General features: G+C 35.3%; 1 protein-coding gene across 10 annotated transcripts in view; it reads left to right on the top strand.

The window, feature by feature from the left end:
• Positions 1-17,650, top strand: part of ZBTB20 (zinc finger and BTB domain containing 20) — an 821,902-nt gene that overhangs the window by 240,332 nt on the left and 563,920 nt on the right. For all 10 annotated transcript variants that reach the window (XM_023213691.1, XM_026456669.1, XM_031935144.1 and 7 more), the window contains one exon: positions 2,673-2,714. The gene's annotated coding sequence lies outside the window, so the exon portion shown is untranslated. The remainder of the gene's footprint in view (positions 1-2,672; positions 2,715-17,650) is intronic.

Below are 17,650 nucleotides of genomic sequence, written 5' to 3'. Positions count from 1 at the left end.
GTGGTTTGCTCTGTCTTCTTTTCTTTCCCTGGTGATGTTGTCATAACAGTGTCTTTTAGCAGGATTAACCAGTAACTAACTTATTTGCTTTGGTTTCCAATAAATAACTGCAGCCTGTTAATAATTGTGCATGTGTTTTATGTGGCCTCAGATAAACTGAGACAGTCTTACACATCTGCATTCCAGATTGGGTCACTATTCCTTCATACTTAATCTCCTATTATGTAACTGTCCATTAACAAAAAATAGATCACACAAGGAAAAAATTTAAATATTTAATTTGCTAGTGCATTAATAAGTGACACTAATACACATGACTTTTTATTGTTACCTAAAGATAAGTGTTTGCTCAGAAATATAAAAGAATAAACCTAGTGTATGTTTTCTTGCTTTCAAGTATTCCAAATCTGTCGCAAATGCCTTGTGTATTGTGTTTACATCTTTACGTGAGCTCTGTCTAGACATTTTTTAGTGTTTTTAAATTGTTAGCTCAGTGAGGGTAAGGTGTGTCCTAGTTTATCTTTTAGCACATTGCAATGCCAAACACAGCACCGTGAAGGTAGTATATACTCACTGAATGTTATTGAATTAGTGAATAAGTTAGGCTGTACTAGGTTGAAGAGATTTGCAGTCCTAAATTATTCTTGCCATCATTTCACTCTGCATAATAAGAAGTTTTACTAAGATGATTAAAAATGTGTTATCGAATTACTTGTGTAGATTCCAAAGCAGTGGGATAAAAGACTCTGGCTATGCCCCTTTGAGGAAGCAGTGTAGGCACAGTTAGTGGGTTTTATTTGTGACTGAATTAATTTATTTCTGTTAGGAAGGTTACCTTTATGAATTCCATATAGCATTTTATAACTTTTTCCTTTTACCCCTACCCTGCCTACTGTTATCTTTTCCTATTATAAAAGTAATGCTTATTGTAGAGAATTTAACTATATACGAAAGTAAAAAGAAAAAATCACCCAAAGTCTTATTATCCAGATATAATCACTCTTAACACTGTGTTTTGTTCTTTGCTTTTTCTTATTCATGTAATTTCATACTATTCATGTAATGGGCACCACATGTTTATATAATATTTTAGCATCGTAATACTATAAATTTGCATTTTTCCACAAAATTTAAAATATTCTTTCAAGTACTTTGTTAAATTTTGCCAAATATTCCTTTATATAGATGTGCTATGCTTTCTTTAATTATTCTTCTATTAGATATTTAGGTTGCTTATAGTTTTTTACTATCATAAAAATTATCTTTTTTACATAAATTTCTGTTGGTTTTCTGTTATGTTTGATTCCTGGGACTAAAAGTACAGAGTAAAAATATTGAACTTTGAGTTCTTGATACATAGTAGTCAATGGGTTTCTAGGAACCCTTTTGTAATCCACATTTCCATCAGAAGAATATGAAGATGCTATTTTATTGAGCCATCGTCAAAATTATTACCTCTATATACTTTTAAGCAAGTATTATAAAGTAGACTTACTGACTATAATGTGTTGCTGTCATCAGCTGTGCTCAGAAGAACTATATAAATTAAACATGTCAGTTTGCTTTCAAAAAGAATTTTTTTTTGAGATGGAGCCTTGCTTTTGTCTCCCAGGCTTGAGTGCAATAGCATAATCTCGTGTCATTGCAACCTCTGCCCCCAGGGTTCAAGCGATTCTCCTGCCTCAGCCTCCTGAGCAGCTGGAATTACAGGCTGGGGTTACAGCCCACCACCACACTCAGCTAATTTTTGCATTTTTAGTAGAGATGAGGTTTCACCATGCTGGCTAGGCTTGTCTCAAACTCCTGACCTCAGGTGATCAGCCCACCTCAGCCTCCCATAGTGCTGGGATTATAGGAGTGAGCCACCACACCTGGCTAGAATTAGGAGATATTTTTAAGGGTACTAGAAGTTCCAAAGCTGCACGTTTCAATACAGTTTCCACCTAAATCCAAATGTTTTTCAGGTCTAATTGTAAACTACTACTTTTGTTTAATGTGGACTTACATAGTCTTCTGTATCAACACCTACTTCACTGGCAGTTTTGTCAAAGTGTGTTGGTTGAGGCATTTTGCATTATATCTGATGTGGTGTTAGCATTCCTTCTTGTAGCAATCAATTTCATTCCTATTTGCTGTTGTAACTTAAAGTTAATGAACATTCAAAGTTTACTTTTATTTATTCATCCATTTTTTTGTGGACTGCTCTACAAAAGCACCTTTCTTCCTCACCAACATTCTATCCAAACTGAGTGCAGATGAATCTGAGTAGTTTCATTTTAGAGAGCAGCAGTCATATTTGTATTAGGAAGGCAATAGTCTTGGAAGAATACCAAAAAAAAAAAAAAAAAAATCATTTTAAAGTGTTTGCCTCGTCCTCTAGTGAAAGCATTTGCGTTTCAGAGGCCATGGTGAGTCAGAATCCCTTGCTGGTGCTTATGATACACTGCTAAGGGACTCTGCGTGTATGTGTGTGTATGTGTGTGTGTGTTTTTGTGTGTGTGTGTGTGTATTCACATATATGAAATATCCTATGGGGAAAATATTGATAAAAAATAATTTGCCTCTTTATGCACTGAAACTTTTCCTACTTCTCTGCAGGAATTGTTGCAACATAAATACTGGTTCCAACTTAGTAAATTAATTTTTACTTATATATTTCTTTTACATTTCAGAATACCTGATAAATTGCAAGTTTGTGCCCCACAGCTGCACAGGTATGTATATCAATTACCTATAACTATGTAAATATATATATTAACTAAGAAGTTATAATATTTTTATGTATTAAAATTGCTTATAGATTTCATAATGTGAACATGTTAATTCTTGATTACTTACAGATAATGACAGCTTCAAAGGATAGTACATTTTATACATATATTTTATTTTATTCTATTGTGAGAATCAGGTAAACATTTCTAAGATTTGATGAGGCAGAATAATTTTAATTACAAAGCATTCATCTGGTGAAGAGATTATTTTATGGAATTATACTATTAAAGTGAACGGTGATGTGGAGTCAGACCATTGCAAAACCACAGTTTTGTCATTATTGTTTTATTCAAACTTTTTTTTTTTGCAAGTTTATTTTCTGTGATGGTTGCTTTAGGTATGGAGTGGTTGCAGATGTACTGTCTGCTGCACTGTCTCAAGCACTAGACGAATGGGGAAAAAAATGTTTGCACCTGTTTAAAATCTCAACCATGCGGTGTTGTGATTCCTGGGCAACAGGCAGGAATTCTCAAAAGCTTGGTTGCACCTGCTCAATTGTTGCTTGCAGCTGTGTCATATGAGTGAGAGCACAGAGAAGCTTGTTAGCAGTGTGCTTGTGCTCTTACGTATTTTGTGTACTCTGACTCTGAAAGATTCTTACTTGATGTAGACCTTGAACTGTTACGTTGGTTTATTCTAAAACTCACCGGTTTTAGCTTCTAAATATTTTCTTTAAATCCTCTGTTTTATGACTCAAAACATATTTTTTTAGTAGCTGTTGACTGCCCTAGATAATGTGTATGCCAACTTCTCAAAAGAATACCTGGGAGAGTATATCTCTTCAGATAACTGGATTGATAATAATTTTTGTCCTGGTAGAGACATTTTGTGTTTGGCTCAATTTCACCGTGTTGGCAGCCCCACTATGTGAGGCTGGATGTAGTTATTGATCCATTTAGCTGAACAGATTTGAAAGCATTTGGCTATTAGTGGACACATGGGGCATATTCAGAAAATTTAAGGGTATATTGTAAGATAATTTCTTAATTCGTGCATGTGTTTCTGTTTCTGTTGGGGTAGAAGTGAGAGAGAAAAAAAGTGAAGATTAAATAGTAATTCTAAAAGAGGGGCTAAAATCCAGATGTACATTTTATGGAATATTATTCTTTAATTTAACAAATGCTAGATGCTTGGTATTTTTCATAAATGTTACTGATAATGGTATTAAATTTATTATAGTTATGGCTTTGTATGTTTTCTGACAGATTTCTATATTTTTGATATAGATAGGCTATTATAGATTGTATATTTTACTAGTAGGTAAAGTTCTATAAATGCAATAGGAAGCCGCAACTCAATATTAAAGATATTTAATTTATTCAGTAGGCTGAAATTTCTAATATTGAAAACATTCAAATGACTTGCATTACTCTCCTTAATGTATTCTTTTAAATGCTGAGGAGTGTCCGTCGGTATTTAGTAACATAAATCTGAAGTCTTAGAGTTGGTGTAGCTTTTCCTTTTATTGGCCCATTTGGAATCCTTTTTTGTATTTTTAACAAATCGGTTTGGTATGAATTTAACTATCCTCTTTGGAAGTAGGAAACACAGTACAAAGGTAAGTAGAGGATTGCCACAGCCTCTTATACAATGCCTTGTACATAGTAATTGATCAGTAAATGTTGAATGAATGCATTTATGAATAAAACATTTCTGGAGCTAGAAATAGAGGGATTGTGTCCTAAAATCTTATTACTTGTTATACAGTTTGGATGAGTCTTGATGGACTTACTTTAGTTCTCATACAGCCAGTTATACAGAGATGAGAATACTGATAAACTCTGTCCTTAAAATGAGAAATTAATGTATAAGAATTGATCCTCTTTGACTATTTTAATGAAGAATTGAAATAACACTATTTTCAATATGCTTTAAACTAAGTTTTACTTACTACAAGAAGTCTGTATATTATTCCCATTATACATATAAGGCTGAGGCATTCATGGCTAAGTTACTTGTCACCCTGGAAATACTTTGCAGCACATAAATAAACAAATCATCTATGTAACATGGTTAATGCCTCGTCTTTCCTGAGCACTGGCTTGTGCTCTCTCTCTCCCTCCCTATCTCTCTCTCACTAAAACACAAAAATAAAATGTGTGTTTAATTCCTTTGGGTCAGTTAAGATCAGAATATTAAAAATCTGTAATTATTTTTCTAAGCAAAAGTAATGGACCCTGTGTTTACTGTATACATATTTATAATTATGGTCTCTATGACTCACTAAATTTTAACTGTAAATAGAGGTAAAGCCAAGCAAGAGTAGAGTCAAAATAGAGCAGTTAAGACTTGCTTTAGATAGATCGTTCTAGTGTTCCATTTTGTGTGGCATAAGCCCGTCACATAAGATTGGCACAGTTTACATAATACGCCAGTATCTATTGCATTAAAACCTTTTGTTTAGGCTTCTCAAATTTTAGTACCACTGGTTTATGACATATGGACTTTTAGGCTTGGAACTACCTTTCCTCTTGGAACAGTTTTTCTTTTACCTCAGTTCACACCAGTGGGCAAGAGTCCAATATCAAGGACATCATTTTTTTCCGGTGAACCTTAGTGTGGTAGATTAAACTCTATCTCTCTGTTAGTCTCAATATTAGAAATGAAGAGATGAGCCAAGAATATATATTTGCTAGAATATTAATCATTAAACTAGTCAGATAGTAGCAGCTTTTTGAGGGTCCTGTGTCAGGAATTAGCCTGGAATCTCAAAGAAGAAGAACTCCCTAGGATTCCTGAGCATTATTGCAGGTTACCCTGTGATTTCAGGGTTAAGGAAATAAAGAAAGAAAATCCACATTTATTGAGAACATAGCATGCCTAGATATAATTTCTTTTTTTCTCCCTTCTTTCCTTCTCTCCTTTCCTCATTTCATTTTATTCTGCATGGTGAATGGATGTCTGCTATTTGCTAGAAATTGTGCTAGGCTAGATGAATACAACAAAATCTTTGTTCTCAAGAGCATACAGGCTAGTGAGAGACAAAGATATATCAATAGAGTTCTTTTTGACTTCACCACTTATTATTAGTATGGTCTCAATCAAGTTACCTAATCTTTCTGTTCCTTTGTTTCCTCATTTGTAACACTGGGAAAATAATAGTATCTGTTGTCTGAGAGTTAATAACACACTACATGTAAGATTCTTAGTACACTGGTTGGCATATATCAAGTACTGAAGAAATCTTAGCTATACTACTGTCATTTCTATAACTCCCAGTTCCACCACCATCACCACTACTGGAATTCAGACTGTGAAAAAAGAACACCTAATTGCCTGAGAGCAGGAATCCTGGTCTGGGCATTATCACATAGATTGTACTCAAAGGTTCTATACAAAGTTACCTCTGCTTCCCTGGCCTTAGAAGATGTTATAAACATCATGAAGCAGTGTAGTGAATCTAAAAGACTTTCATGTGATATTTTTATTATTTTTCCCCAATTTTTGTATTGGGGAAAAATACACATAACATGAAGTTTACTATCTTAACTATTTTTTGGTGTACAGTTCAATGGTATTAAATACATTTATAATGCTTGCACAGCCATCACCACAATACATCTCTATATAACACTTTCATATTGTAAAACTAAAATACTATACCCATTAAAATATAACTTCCCATTTCCTTCTGCACTCTCATCCCCAGCCCCTGGCAGCCACCATTCTAGTGTCTGTCTCTGTCATTTTGACTTCTCTATGTAGTCATATAAGTGGAATCATATAGTATTTCTGTTCTCGTGTTTGGCTTATTTCACTTAGCATAATGTCCTCAGCATTCATCCATGTGGTAGTACATGTCAGGATTTCTTTCTTTTTTATGGCTGAATAATAATTAATAGCATTTATATACCACATTTTGACATTTTGCCTGTCCATTCATTCGTCAGTGGACCCTTGGGTTGCTTACATGTTTTCATTATTATGAACAATCCTGCTATGAATATAGGTGTACAACTATCTCTTTGAGAACCTGCTTTCAGTGCTTTTGAGTATATACCCAGAAGTGGAATTGCTAGATTGTATTGTAATTCCATTTTCATGTGTTCTTATAATAAGATTAATTTCATTTAAATTGAATAAAGCCTTTTAGGTTGTGTTTGTGAATAGCGTTGATTTCCTCATAAGGAGAATAAGTTGAGTTAGGTTTATCGAGAACACATCTACTGCTTATGTGAGTTCAGATGCTTTCAACAAGCCTGTGACTACTTTAAATAAATCAGCATCTTAGAACCCAATGATGCACTTAGGATATCTGGATTGTAAATCTCATGCTTGAGTTTGAATTTAGGAGCTTTGAATTCCTTCCCACTGACCTTTACCAAAAGTCCAGCTCCATTATTCAGCAGCTGTGCGACCTCATCGAGGTCGGCTAAGCTTACTAAGCCTCAAGCTTTCCCATGTGCAGTATGGTGGTAACAACACCTACCTTTTTAATGGTGAATATGTGGATTAAAGTAAGTCAGGGATACAAAATACTTTATTTTGTGCACCACTACCACCTATATATTATGCATAGTAGTCTCTATATATTATTTTTTCTTCTTTCCTCCTGTCAAAATATAAAAAGTGTTATAATGAGTAGTATAGGAATTTCAAGAAAGTGTGGGACACTTACATTAAGAAAGTTAACTTTGGTCAAGTTATGGCTCTGGTGATATCTGTTGATTGTCTCAGTTCAACATAATTAGACTCATAATTTCTAACTATACATGCTGCATTTCTGTAGAAGGCTAAGGCTGTTTAAAGAAAACCAAGATGGCGATGCTCACATTCACTTCAATGTCTCTTAATTATAGAGGTGTGTCTTGCAATAGAAAGCCCGTTGACACAACCCAGACAACTCTCATCCCTCTTCTGAAAGTCAGATACCCTTAAAAGCAGTCTCTTGCAAACGATGAAGAACCTGTGCTTGATGAGTTACTTTCACATGCATCAAAGTGACTTAAAAGTGGTCCTGTTGGTAATCTAAGCAGCCTCAGGTTTAGTGAGCATAGTTGTCAGTGTATAAATGGCTGTGTAAGGTTTTATTTTTTTCTTGAGAAGGAAATTAGTGTGGTAAGAATTTCTGATTTCTTTCTATGCAAACTCAACAGTAGAAAAGCGGATTTGTGAATTTATATGTATGATGTTCCCTTAATTATCTTTAATAAAAACTAGATGATCTTAATTATAGTAAACCATTTTCCTCTGCCAGCCTGTTTATATTACAGCAATATCTTCTTGAACCAGCAATCAGAAAAGGATTCTTTTAAAATAATGGAAAAATCACTAGATAATGTATAGAATTGATTATTACTCACCACAGGTAATACAGACCTGCCTAACATCAAATGTATAGTTTTGACCATGATGAATCAAGGTAAATATTGATGATTAATGGAATTTTTATTTAGTTGAGCATATTACAAAGGACCACAAAGTTGGTGGCTTAAACAGAAATTTGTTTTCTCACAGTTAGAAGTCTGAAATCAAGGTTTATTAGCCAGGTTGGTTCTTGTGAGGGCTGTGAGGGAAGGATCTGTTCCAGCCTTTCTCCTTGACGTATAGATGGCCATCTCCTTCCTATGTCTCTCCATGTTGTCTTCCCTCTATAAGTGTCTGTCTCTGTCCCCAGGTTTCTCTCCTTTTATAAGGACATCAGTCATATTGAATTCAGGCCCACCCTAATGGCCTTATTTTAACTCAGTTACCTCTTTAGAGACCCTATGTCCAAGTCAGATCACCTTTGGAAGTACTCGGGGTTAGAACTCCAAAACATGTTTTGTTTTGGAGGAGTTGGGTAACAAAATTTAGTTCAGCATAATTGGGTTAATAATAGTTAACATTTATTGAGTGACTTTCATGTTCCAGATTTTATATATATATATGCACATTTATGTGAGTGTGTATATATATATATGCATGTATGTATATATAGATATGTACATATCCAATATATGTGTGTGTACATATGTTTTATGATCCTTGCAACAGCCCTATGAGGAAGATGTTATTTCCCCCATTTTGCAGGTGAGAAAACAAAATGTCAGAGAGGATAAGCAATCTGTCCAAAGTCATATAGCGTGTAAATATTCAATGCTGGTATTTGAACCTAGCATCCCATGCTGCTTTTTAGATGGATAAACCTGATAACAACTCAGTCAAAAGCCCAAAGATACTTTGAACATTTGAGGTTTTTTTGTTTTTTTGTTGTTGTTGTCATTAGAACTTGTGCCAAGGGACATTTTATCTATCAAAAATGGCGCATAAATGCCTAATCATTGACTGCCGACGTGTTTACTCTTGAGTGTTTTACTGACAATTGTCTTTGAAGGCTTAGTGTTTTAGCACTCCTGAACCTGATAAAGCTTTTGGACAGGGTGGAATCTGAGCATAGACTACAAGGGTTGATTCTGGCCCCCATTTGTATGGATGACACTGAAAGACAAGTCATGCCCAGAGTCGGCTACTCAGCACATGTGCTTTCTACTGTCCTTTTCTCTCTGTCACTCCCCTTCCTCATCTTTGTTTTTTCACTATTTACCAGGTAGCTTGTGATTTTTTTTCTTTTATCCAATCTTTGCCATAAGTGATAAACACTGAAAGGGGATGGAGTGAAGAGTCACAAAATGGGCAACATTTCTGCTTACATGAAAGCCAGCTCACTTGTAGGTTGTACTACACCCTGGCCGCAGGCTTATTGTTATTCACGCTAAAGAGCCAGGCACATTGTGTACCTTATATAAGTTTTCCATCTTACCAATGAAAACAGTTTGTTTCTCGCTTTGAAGTTTTAAAGCAGAACTTGTTCATGACCCAATTTCACTAATAATTCTCTTAAGTAACCCTTGTACTCATTTAAAGATTTTTTTTCCACCCACTGTCTGTCTAGCCTGGTTTAAAATTTTTATATATGTACTTTTAAAAAATTGATTAGCTGGAGAGCTGCCCATTCCTCTGTGCTGTATAATAAGGATTTTAAAACTGCACACTGAATTCTGTATAGTGTAATTAAAACTGACCCACATTTGGACCTGAGTACACCAGGACTTAGCCAAACTTGCCATGAGCTGAGTTCTGGTGGCAGATGGGAACTAATGAGGACACACTCCACTCCAGAATTTCCCAGCTGCTTGGCCCCTTTTTGTACAAACAAGGTTTGGAGCGAAGTCCGGATCCCAAGAGCATGTTCTGTAAATGTGCTGTACCCAATGATTTGGGAAATGTTCTCACAAAATTGGGCTGTTTCAAGGTATCCATAAGGCCTCAGTGACTTTCAGATTTAAATTCAAAGGGGCCTTTTGTGCTTTCTACAACCAATTTTTAATTTTAAAGTGAATAAAACATCGCATTCCCCCGTCTTTTCTCTCATGCCTGGTGATGGAATGATCACTTTATATCACAACCTGGAAATTTGCAGGTGATTATCTCAGAGACAGTTGTACATCAGGATAGACAAAGTCTCCTTGCAACCTATGGATCTCTTCAACTGGTTTGATGTCCTGGGACTATTCAGGCAGATGTAATTGAATCAGTCTGAAGCAGCTGTAGCTGGCATGTGGTCTCTCAGATTGCTAGCACCTGCTTGTTTTTTTGCAACTCACTAGAGTGAGAGAAGTGCCAAAACCAGCATTGGTCTTGGAGCAGATAAAGCACTCCAGATCTTATATCCCATTCCCCTTCCAACCTAGCCACATCATCACTGGTGCCGAAATTAATAAAATCCCTTTTCATGATTAGGTCTGAGGTATACTTTTACTTCTTATTCTTCTCTGTATTCAGATCCTGACAGTACTGACCATGCAAATCCAAAAAAATAAGGGAGTATAATGGTGATCAGGTGGCTTTGGGGCTCTCTTATCATTAGACAACTGGGTAGCCTGTGGTTTGCAGAATCATTTAAATGAATGCACCAAATTCATTTGCTGTTCCAGCACAGTCTTATTGGCACAGAGAATAAGCAGTTAATGTATAACAAACTGTGAGCTGTTATGGAATATGATGAATACACTTCCTTAGCGAGAGGGAATGTAAAATGGAGCTCTCTCTCTAATATAAAGTCTAAACTAACCGCCATGGATTTCTTCAGCACTTACTATGTGCAGGAAAATGAAGTATACTAAAAAGATAAAAATTTTTGGACATAATAAGTTGTAAAATATATTTTGAAATACACAGACTTGGATTTTTTTTTGGAGATGGAGTCTCGCTCTGTCGCCCAGGCTGGAGTGCAGTGGCGCAATCTCAGCTCACTGCAACCTCCACTTCCTGGCTTCAAACAATTCTCCGGCCTCAGCCTCCTGAATTGCTGGGACTATAGGCACATGCCACCACAACCGGCTAATTTTTTGTATTTTAGTAGAGACAGGGTTTCACCGTGTTGCCCAGGCTGGTCTCAAACTCCTGAGCTCAGGCAGTCCACCCGCCTGGGTCTCCCAAAATGCTAGGATTACAGGCGTGAGCCACCACATCTGACTGGATTTTTAAAAAATGTTTAAACTCATTTAAAAAGTAGGTGTTTATCTTCTCTTTGTTTCATTTTATTATTTGGCAGGCATATATTTAATCATTAAGTGTTATCAATATCCTAATGTTTAATTTGAATCTAGTCATAATAAAGACAACATATTTACTTACATTTTATAGCTTATGTTGCAAAGCTTTTATAAAATGGGTTTAATATTGATAATATTTTGAGAGAAACTATGGCGTAAATGGAGTTCACAAATAATGGTAATAAGAGTGAATTCTAAAATGGTAATTTATTGTCATCAGCAGATGCCTGTGTTGCAAGGCATGACTACATGCTGTGAGCACAGAGAAGTATCTATGGTACTGACTGCAAGAATCTTATGATATTTGAGGAGATATGATACAGGTTTTTAAAAAAATAAGGCGCTCTCAGTGTCAAATTGCATGCTCGAGACCTGGATTTGTTGTAAAATGAATGCTACAAACATTTTTTTTTTTTAAGTTAGGCAGTCTAGTTGTGAAGTCAGTGTTCTAAATTCAGCATCCCCTGTCTCTCCTTCACTGTCCATGAGACAACACTAATCCGTTAGGGCTGTCTCTGTCTCTACACCAAAACTTGACCTCAGAGTCCCTCTGAAGACAATACTTTAGACAACCATTACCAATTTTTGGAAGTTTCATGTAATAGGAAACCCATTTGCCATTGTTGAAAAAATATCATTAAGTGCTAAACATATTTAGTGGAGGCAGAGATCTCTGTGAACTGCTCGGAAGAGGCTGAACTTAAGCCGGGCCTTGAAAAAAACATGAAGCATAGGACATGAGGAAATAAGAAAGGAGAACATCAAGCATTGCCAAGCTGAGTAATGTGTACAAATGAGTTAAGATTGGAATTATATGGCATAGTCAAAGATAATGAGTAGACCTCAGGTATACACAAATAAGTGGTCATATAATTATTAGTTTAATGTTTTTCTCCTCTGCTAGACTGTAAACTGTGAAATGTGATATTTTTTTCTTCTTTTTTTAAATTATACTTTAAGTTCTAGGGTACCTGTGCACAACGTGCAGGTTTGTTACATATATATATATATGTGCCATGTTGGTGTGCTGCACCTGTTAACTCATCATTTACATTAGGTGTATCTCCTAATGCTATCCCTCCCCTCTTCCCCCACCCCACGACAGGCCCCAGTGTGTGATGTTCCATTTCCTGTGTCCAAGTGTTCTCATTGTTCATTTCCCACCTGTGAGTGAGAACATGCGGTGTTTGGTTTTCTGTCCTTGTGATGGCTTGCTCAGAATGATGGTTTCTAGCTTCATCCATGTCCCTACGCTACTCAGACCATCCTATCCAAATTTGATCTCCCATGTGTTTCTGTAGGTTCTTATTGTTTTCATTCATATACACAATTTACTGCACAATTTTGGGTGCAGATTATCACTGCCAAAATTCTGTATGAGGAATATAGGGGAACTCAAAGAAGTTTTTATTCTTTTTAAATTTATATAAGAAAATGAAAGAACAATAATTTTTAAGAAGCTGATTTTTATTTTTATAAATACTGTGGCGCTTTCAAAACTGGCTTGGAGGAATTTCTATTTTAACTGTAGTATTTAAGAATCATACTGTTAATACATATCTCTGGTTTCAAGGAATAAAGATACAATGTAATAGAGTAGAAAGAGTTCAGGGTTTAGAAATAGAAGAGAGGGATTTAAATTTCTCCATTATCACTTATTGGCTGTGAGATATAGGCAGCCTTTCATGTGCTTTTATGCTGTTTCCTCATCTGTAAATTAGAGATGACAATGTATCAAAGCACTTTAAAATTTAAAACATCTCTTCTTCTTCCTCCTCTCATTATTCATCATAATCATAATGCTATTCTGAAACCATGTTTCAGATAAATATGATCTTCTGTATAGGTCCTTTTTTTTCTACCACTTATTATTTGCTCTAGCTATTGCAGATTTACTTTACACCTTGAGTAGAGCATTATAGTAATCTAAAAAGAAGCAAGAATTCCAGAAACACCCTATAACCTAGTCATGGCTAATATTTACTGTTGAGCTATTTGTACCTCAATAACAATTCTCTGTCATTTGTAATATAACTGCTTAATATAAATAATTTATGTATTAAAAGTCAATGTATTATACCAATCCCAAAACAGTGCCTTTTTATGATTTATTTTTTATTCTTTCATTCATTTAATTCAAATTATTGTAGCTACAGACACAAATGCATTCACTTTCTACCTGATTATATAGGAATACCCTAATTATCTATATTCACATCTCATTGAACTTATAAAGTGTTAGGAGACCAGTGTCTGAGAAAAAAAGTCAAACATAAATAGATTCATCTCTGAGTTGTAAGAACCTTTTGTTCCCACCTTTAGAATATTTGGTGACTAATTAAGTAATGAATGCACACCTCTTAAGTTAAAAAACCAAAAGAAAAAAATTTGATATTGCAGTTTCCTAGGAAGTTAATGTTTTCATTCTTTCCTCTTTTAAGCATGTAATATCTAATAGTTAATATCTGCATGTATCATCCTTATGGTTTTGAGAGTCTTTAAAGGAAATTATGAATACAATTTCTATTTTTCTAAACAAAAGCATTCCTCTACATTTAGGGTAAAAATGTGTGAATAGATATTTCACACATTCATATTTGTGTGAAATATATTTTCAAAATATATTTCTTAAACTATTTAAAAATAAATTTTTAAAAGTATTTGAACTTTTTACACTATATTTCATTCTTTTATTTTGTTAAGCATATCAAAAGAGGATTATACCACAGTTTATGACTTTTTAACGGTAAAAAATTAAATAAGGTAGGACTATCTGAAATTTTAAATTTAAGTGTAACTACATAACGATATGCACAGAAAATAGAGATAATGAAAATTAACTAAAATGTTGCTTTTATAATGGCTTATATTTGTGTAGCAAATAGGATAGCTGAGTTTAGTATTACTTAAGAAATGGTTAATTCTATATATCAGGAGACAATTCAAACATAATCTTTAATCATGCTGGTCTGATGCCTCAAGCCATGCTCTATATACTTATTAGGGTCTTTGCCAAGTGTCATGATAGTAATACACTCCAGACCGAAAGAAAATTGATTTTCCTCTGTGTAAATTTGTCATTGATATTATATTTAAATTTCTATTGATGAAAAGTTAGTGTATATACTATCTGAATCAAGTTCTTCAGAACATAAATAATTTTTTATTTGTGAACTGATTTATGTCCAATTAAGTAATATCCAGAATACTTTTGCTATTGAGCACATATCATTGTCAAATATTAATTATTTATATCAATATACCGCTTGAATTTTTAAAAATATAAAGGCCTCACTTTATCACCCAGGCTGGAGTGCAGTGGCATGATCGTGGCTCACTGCAGTCTCAACCTCCCAGGCTCAAGCAATCCTCCCATCTCGGCTTCCCCAGTAGCTGGGACTACAGGTGTGTACCACCATGCTCAGCAGATTTTTAAATATTTTTGTAGAAATGGGAGTCTCACTATGTTGCCCATGCTGGTCTCAAACTCCTGGGCTCCAGCAGTCCTCCTGCCTCAGCCTCCTAAAGTGCTGGATTTATAGGCAGGAGCCACTGCACCCAGACTATTAATTTTCTTTTCTTTTCTTTTCTTTTCTTTTTTTTTATGACCAATTCCACTTTAAGATCAGTTTCTGGCTTGCTTGAAAGGATTGGATTAGAAGATGTATCACTTTTGGAGGACATCTGCATTGGATTTAAGAGGGAACAACTCCAAATAGAGGACAGTACATTTCGTTTGAGGCTTACTACTACCAGAAACCATCACTGCAACCTCTAAGTTTTCTCATTGATTTTTATTTGTCCTTATGTGCTGCTATCAACTGGGGGCTTTGAGATCACTATTTACAGTTATAAAACAGCTGTACCTCTTCCTCTGTTTTAGTCCTAGAGAGTACAGGGAAAGTATATTAGTTACCTATGGCTGCTGTAGTAAATTATGTTAAACTGGGTGACTTAAAAACAACAGAAATTTATTCTCTCATAGTTCTGGAGGCTAGAAATCAGAAATCAAAACGTAGCAGGGCCACATTCCCTCTGAAGGCTCACCGTGAAAATCTTTCCCTGGCTCTTCCAACTTCTGATGGTCCCAGGTATTCTTTGGCTCTTGGCACTATCACATCAAACTCTGCCTTCATCTTTACAGGACCTTCCCCTCTGTATGTATCTCTCTGTGTCCTCTCCTCCTATTAAAAGCATATCAGTTATTGGATTTAGGGCCCACCTTAAATCCAGGGTAATTTTATCTGATGATTCTTATTAGTTGCATCTGCAAGAACCTTATCTCCCAAGAATGTTACATTCTGAGGTTTCAGGTGAACAGGACATTTTGGGGACTCTAGTCAAAATTCAACCTACTATAGAGAGTAATTTTATTTTTCTGTAGTAAATATCTTTGGAAGGCTTATTTACACACTGCTATGGTTTGAATATTTGTCCCCTCCAAAACTCATGTTGAAAGTTAAGCCCCAGTGTGGCACTATTGAGAGCTGGGGCCTTTAAGAGGTGGGTCATGAGGGCCCATGAATGGATGAGTCTTTTCTTGAGTTAATGAATTAATGGGTTATCATGGGAGTGGGACTGGTAGCTTTATAGGAGGATAAAGAGAGACCTGCGGTAGCACAGTCTGCCCCCTTGCCATGTGATGTCCTACGTTATCTCAGGACTCTCTAGAGAGTTGTCACAGCAAGAAGGCTTTCACCAGTTTTGCCCCCTCAACCTTGGACTTCCCAGCCTCCAACTATAAGAAATAAATTTCCTTTCTTATAAATTGCTGAGTTTCAAATATTCTGTTATAAGCAACAGAAAAGAGACTAAGACATATGCTAACATGTTAATTATTTTTCCCCTCAGTAGTTGACAAAGTTTATCCTGTCCTCTGTTTTTAGAATACTTGTTGCGTTAGCACCTTAGTATTTTTTATGAATTTCATAGAATTATGAATCATTTTCTGTCATACTTTTTTAACTACTGAAACTTCTCATTATAGATGACAAAGTTGAGGTATAGAATAGGTAACCAGCAGTCACTAACTCTGCAGATGGACTGCAGAACGAAAAACTGACGTTGGTATCATCCATCTTTTCTGTGAATCCATGTGTGTTGAGATTGCAAATACACTTTTATAGTCCATGGCACCTTCACATAACGTTACTTGTGACCTAAATAAATCATGAGTTGCAGAAAATGTTTTTCATAATGATCTCTAGATTCTATAAGTCAAGTATACAATTGAAATTTTGTGTCATAGATGGACAAAAATCATGCTAGATGATTGCGTGTTGAGACCACGAGGTAATCCATCTAATTTCTGTACTTAGCATCGGCCAGGTCTTTATTAGAGAACTATGGATATGGCCACACATACAAATACACATCCATTAAATGAACACTGGAATCATGAATATCCAGGTCTAGATTAAAACAGCAAGCCCAAGGCTCAGAAGGTTAATTTTTAACTTTAACCAGTAAGTGGCTGAGACAGGACTAAACTCAGCTCTGCTCAACTCAGACACCTGTTTTTTCTACTTCTCCCAAATTGATTCTCAAACTGCAGGAAATCTTTGTGTTTTTCCCCTTGTAATTAAGGAGCAGACCACTTTTAGGGTGAGTGGGTAGAGGTAGCAGAAGGTGAAGTAAACCATTCCTAAAAGAATTGGGATATAATTGGAAGCATTTGTTGACCCTTTCCACCTCATGGTTTTGGGATATTACAAGTACGTTTTCTTTAAAAATGCTCAATAAGCCAACAATTTGAATTTTAAACATAGATAATTAATAGAGTGATTATATGAATTAATCAGAACCAGTATTATAGGTCTCATCTACTGAACAGTTTCTCTAACTTTCAGCCCTTTTGGTGCACTTCTGTTCTGGATAAAATATAATTGTATGCTCAAAGGACAGAAAAATTTTACAAATGAGCTTAGGCTTCCCTGCCAGAAAAGAAAGGATGAAATATAAATGAAAATGAAAATTAAGTAATCCCTGAAATGGTAATATAGTTAAATGTAAAAATATGCCTTTGATAATACCAGACTGGGATTTGCACCCAAAACACATTAATTGAATTAACCTATTTTAGTTTGTCTTGTATCTGTTGCCAAAAATAACAAAGAGAAGAAACTATTCTTTTGTTAGATGGCAGATTTCTTCCTGGTGTGGATTACTCTTCTATCATGAGTAAACGATTACAGTTCAGTTGATTCCAGGCACTAGAGACAGAGCTCTGAACTAGAAGACCCAGAGAGAGACACTAAACAAATTAACAAATGCATAAATAAGAACCATTCAAGGAGTGGTAAGTGCTATTCATGAAGCACAACTACAACAAAAAGGATAAA

This window comes from Piliocolobus tephrosceles, chromosome 2 (genome assembly GCF_002776525.5).
Source record: "Piliocolobus tephrosceles isolate RC106 chromosome 2, ASM277652v3, whole genome shotgun sequence".
Lineage (NCBI taxonomy): Eukaryota > Metazoa > Chordata > Mammalia > Primates > Cercopithecidae > Piliocolobus > Piliocolobus tephrosceles.
This window is presented reverse-complemented; position numbering and strand designations above follow the sequence as displayed.